Genomic DNA, 5,043 nt, shown 5'->3' on the forward strand with positions numbered 1-5,043 from the left:
GCCTGGTGAGCTCAAGGTTGTGAGTTCGGTTCCTGGTATCTGAAAAAACAACAACAACAACAAAAATAGGCACTTGATGTTCTTTAAAAATATTCTTGTGAGGAGCTGGAGTGCAGTTACTTTTTTTTACTAGTGCATGTTTGCAGTAATAATGCTCACATTCATCACGGGACTTGGTACATGCAGAAAGCACGTCTTAATTCTCTCACATCCCTTCCACCTGGCACCCTATGTCCTCTTCATCACCTCCCCTTTTTGCAAAAGATCTGTCTCTTTGCTCCCTATTATCTCTCTCTATTTTTTCTTTATATAACTACTTTGAGTTTCTCATATAAGAGGAACCATGCTTTGTTTAAGCTGTGCCCCTGATTTATGTCCCTCAAAAGTATGGTCTCAAGGTGCATTCATTTTCATACAGATGACTCAAGTGTATCCTTCTTTATGGCAGAATATTACTTTTGAAGAAGTTGCACCACGTTATGCATATTAGATCTGCATAATGAACAAAGTCCATGAAGATAAGTCAAGCATCCCTGGCAGGCTAAAGTATATATGGACAGTTAGACATTTACCATGTGTGAATTTCCCAAGACTAAGAGGTTATAAAACAAGATGCATTGTCAGTTGATTGTTCAGTTTCACAAAGGAGAAGAGCACATAGAGTTCAAGGCATCATATTCAGAATTTTAACTAATAGCACTCACGCAGAAAAGCATGTTGTTACTTATTGCTTGCCAATGTGTGGTGTCCGGGCTTTTGCTGAAATGTAGTGAAATATTAGCATCAGAGAATCAGAAGTCATCTTGCCTGATCTATAACTAAGTGTTGCAGATACTATTCTTCAAACATACTAATTTTTAAATAATGTGTTTTATTTTAAATAACTTGCAATAGGGGAAAAATTCTGCTTTACACTGAGCCAAAATATATCTCTCTTATTTTAATTTATTATTTTAAATTTTATCTCAGTTTGGTTTCTCAGACAAGCTACTTTCATATATCGGCTCAGAGACCAGCACCAGTCTCTAGTGTATACCTGTTATCCAGATAAAGAATGGGACCACAAGCTCAAAATATTTCCACTGAACACTTTAATTTTATGTATAATAAACTGAGAAGCTTTTACATCTCCTTAAGCCATGTGCCACTGGACCTCCGCGGCAGATGAAGACATACATTGCTAAGAATGAAGATCATGTTGATTACTTTTTGCTTTTCATATTGACCTTGACGTCTTCAGCAAGGTAATGGTTGTAGAAAATAGGCTTTGTCAGGAAAGAGAGCTCGTTATGAATTTTTCCTCATCACTTGGGATGGACTGCCAATTAAGCCAGCATTTTCCTCTTCTTTACTGACTCAACCAGCGTTAGTTTTGTTGAAGTATCTGATCAGCATATATCCTGGGAAATTGGGCTTCAGGGAGTGAATCCCAATGGATTTTACCCTTAGGGGATCTCATTGCTCTTTCTGTGGTTGTTTTGAGGACAGGCACAGGTCATTGTTCCTGGTTGCAGGAGTCCTGCTACATATGAAAGAGACAGATTTTCCAATTTAGTATAGGAGGAAGTCCCAGGAGAAAAGGCCTTTTGTGTCCTTGCCCTTCCTATTCACAATCCTGCCAAGTGAGTAGATGAGACCTATGGCTGCAGCTCCTACTTGTGCCCAGGAGGTGACACTCTTAAGAAAGAATACTTAGGATGCTAAGGACAGAAGGCACAGAAAGGAATTTGGAACCTCTGGGAGCCACCACCAGCCTCCACACTTCTTGTAGGGCATGGTGATTAACTGTCTAGATTACTGAGCTATAGGTAAGCAGGAAGCCACTTCCTTGCAGCTGAAAGTAGTTCTAACACTACACTTTTAGTGTATGGAAGGCAGGCCTGGAAGCCCAGGCCTAAGGCTTGATTTAATTTCAAGGACAGGGCAAAGGAGCATGTGAAGAATCAGAGGTAGAAAACTCAAACTTGGATCCTAGGAAACAAAGAAGAGGAGAGAATGTGGGAGAACCGAGGTGGGAGAGGCGTGTTCTGCTAACCCCTCCACAGCGGGAGGGAGATGTTGGAGAAGTCGGCGCAGCGTAATAGTCAAAATTGCAGCAGCAAGCACAGCCAAGGTGCTGCACATTGCCATGTGTGTTTGCTGTCCACCTCACAGAGGCCATCGGCGTCACTGACATCAACAACGCAGGCCAGGGAAGATTCAGCTAATGAGCACTACTATCACCCCACCAACTGACGTGGCATGAATAGGACCCAGAATTCCCTGCTGGCCTCTGGATGCCTCTTGTAGGTGTCTGAGGTGAAAGGTGTCATCTCACATGGGTCTACCAGAGTCCCAGGCAAATTCACCCATGCCAGAGGTCTTAGAAAATGGTCAGTGAGAGCGGACTGGGAGGACCACACATTCCTTCCTTCTTCAGCAAATGTCAGTGGAACGACAAGGTGGGCATGTGCAGACGCCATAGCAGGGGAGAGTTCTGACAGTGAGGATCTCAGAAGCCCCTGGATCCAAAGTCCCCCTTCTTCTTGCAGAATGTGCCTCCAGTTCTCCTCATCCCAGGGTGCCACTCCAGTGAAGTTTGAAAGGTAGGTAACTTCTACTGCCTGTCAGCTCACAGTTGATCACACTGGGGCTGTGCAGTGACAGAATCACACCGATGACACCACACTGTACACTTTGTCTCTTCCGCATGCAGGGATGGGGCTTTGTGAGAGCTCAGAGTACTGACTGGAACACAGGAAAGCAAGGTTCTCTGCAGAGCTGCGCATGCGCAGCCCGTAGCCAGGCAGGAGGCTGCCCTGTTTCCAGGTCATGCTGTCGCCAGAGCTCCCCACAGAAACCCGCCCCGGGGCGGCTCTGACTTCCTGGGTCCCTCTGGCTGCCATTCGCACTGTGACCTCACTGCCCTGGGTCATGTCGCACATTCAGCTCCCCAAACTCACTGTGAATTCCGAAATAATCAAGTGTAGAATTTGTGTGTGTTCGTTCATCATTTTAAAATTAGCAATATTTTAATTATCCTCACTTTCTGTCTCCTGGTAACTATTATTTAATTGAAATTGATACCCCCTGTTCCCAAGAGAGCTGGAATTATCTTCCACGGAAGCACCATTTAAAATATAACCATGAGAGGACTGCAATGAATCTGCTAATCCTTCTTAGAAATTAGGAGGGGTATCAAGTAATGAATGAGGAAATAAAAGGGTCCCAGATGGTTAAGAAAAACAAGGAAGCTCATGGTATTAGAGGACTATACATGGACTGTGATATAAAGGAAGGAGAGAAGGCAGGCAAGACAGCGAGAAAGAGAGAGAAGGGTGGTAGGGGAGAATGAATATAAGATCATGACTGGATCATTCAGTGGTCTGGGTAGCTTAAATGATAGGTTCTCTTCCCTAAAATTCTTGTAAAATGTGCTTGTTTCTGAATTTATTATACTGAGCCAATGGCCAAAAAGGAGATAAACAATCACAAGTAGTCATTCTTTAAGCATGTGAAAAATGCTAAGAATCCCTACAATTTGTTCATCTGAGGATCACTAGGTTCCAAGGTTGGGTGGATCCAGTCTCCTCCTGCCTGGGTACTGGTCACCCATCATAATGTGACATTGAAGAGATGGGTTTGATAACGCGTTTGATGAGAAACAACACCCAGTGGCAGCTCTGCGTCTGTCACAAATCCGTGGTCATGTTCTTGCTGCTCTCCAGAGCTGAGTGTTGAACTTTGGGCTCTGAAGGGAGTCTCAGAATCAGGCTGAGTACAGAGATCATTTTATAAATTCCATTTCACAGATTTGTTTACAGTGAAAGAGATCGTCGCTAATCCCCCTCAGAATACCCCATGCCCAGTTTGTACGCACTTATTTTATTGTTCTTGCCATTTTCTGAGGCAGTTCCTGGAGTCCGCAGCGCCCTTAGTTGTGCGGCGGTGGCTGGAGGACGTCCTGCATCCGTCAAAGCCTTTTCCTTTTGTGGATGTTTGACTTTGGGGAAGAGCCTGCTGAGGTTGCCGTGTGACGGGTCTGGAGAATCACGCGGACGAGGGCTCACCCTCACACTCTTACAGGCTGCTTTTCTGTTGGATGGCGCACAGCGTCAGCACTTGCCATATTTTGATTACATGTCTGAAAAGCAACTCAGGAAAAAGGACTTCTAGATCTACTTCAGAAAGTGGCAAGGACCATGGGATAGAGGAGTGTGGCATGAAGGGAGGATTTTGAGGATCGATGGCCAAGTGTTTTTACTGTAACACATTTTAAATGTAAACATTCATGGTGTGTTTCAACCACCCCTTGTAATCGTGCAAATTCATCTGTAGATTCATCCCTGTAGCAGGTGCCCGGCTGCAAACCTGTGTCTTAGGAACAATACTTTGCGCTCTGGCGAGGCCTGGCATAAAAGCAATTTGAACCAGCTGTGTGCAACTGCAAGCCTGAAGTCTCTTTTCTATATTTTCATCCAGATAGTCTCATCTTTAAAATGTATTATTATTTCTTCTTTTCTTTAATGATAACCCTCCGTTTGCCAGCTTCTGGGAGAATCCACTTAGAAGGAGAAAGCAGTCCTGTCCCCACAGGGAGCACTGTCGTTTTTTCATGTGTTAGTTATTAGCCTGTAATGCAATCATGAGTCTCTAGGTTTAAGATTGCCTTCTTATTCCTTTAGCCTGCTGAGCATGAAAACGTCTTCAGTGTTTCCCAGTAACAAAGTAAATACAGCCCGTCTAGATGGAGTTGGCACATTCACCTCTGGCCATTTAGAGGTTATTCAGTCTAAGGCAACAGGCCACGTGAGCCCCCTCCCACCGCTCCTCCCTGCTCGCTGGCCCTGGCCTCACCTTGGACTGCGTGAAATACGAGCTGAGGAAAGCGCCTTTGAGGGTTCATGTGCAGGAGGGAGGAGGTTCCATCTTTTCCAGGAAGTTTCAATTGATTCTGCATTTGCACTATCATTTGCTACTACAAAGATATTTTTATTAAACTAGTCTTATACAAAAATTTAGCTACTGTGTGTCTTAGTCAAACATTCTTTTTTTTTTTTTTTT

This window comes from Chinchilla lanigera, unplaced genomic scaffold, assembly GCF_000276665.1.
Source record: "Chinchilla lanigera isolate Chin_1 unplaced genomic scaffold, ChiLan1.0 scaffold00103, whole genome shotgun sequence".
NCBI classification, from domain to species: Eukaryota; Metazoa; Chordata; class Mammalia; order Rodentia; family Chinchillidae; genus Chinchilla; species Chinchilla lanigera.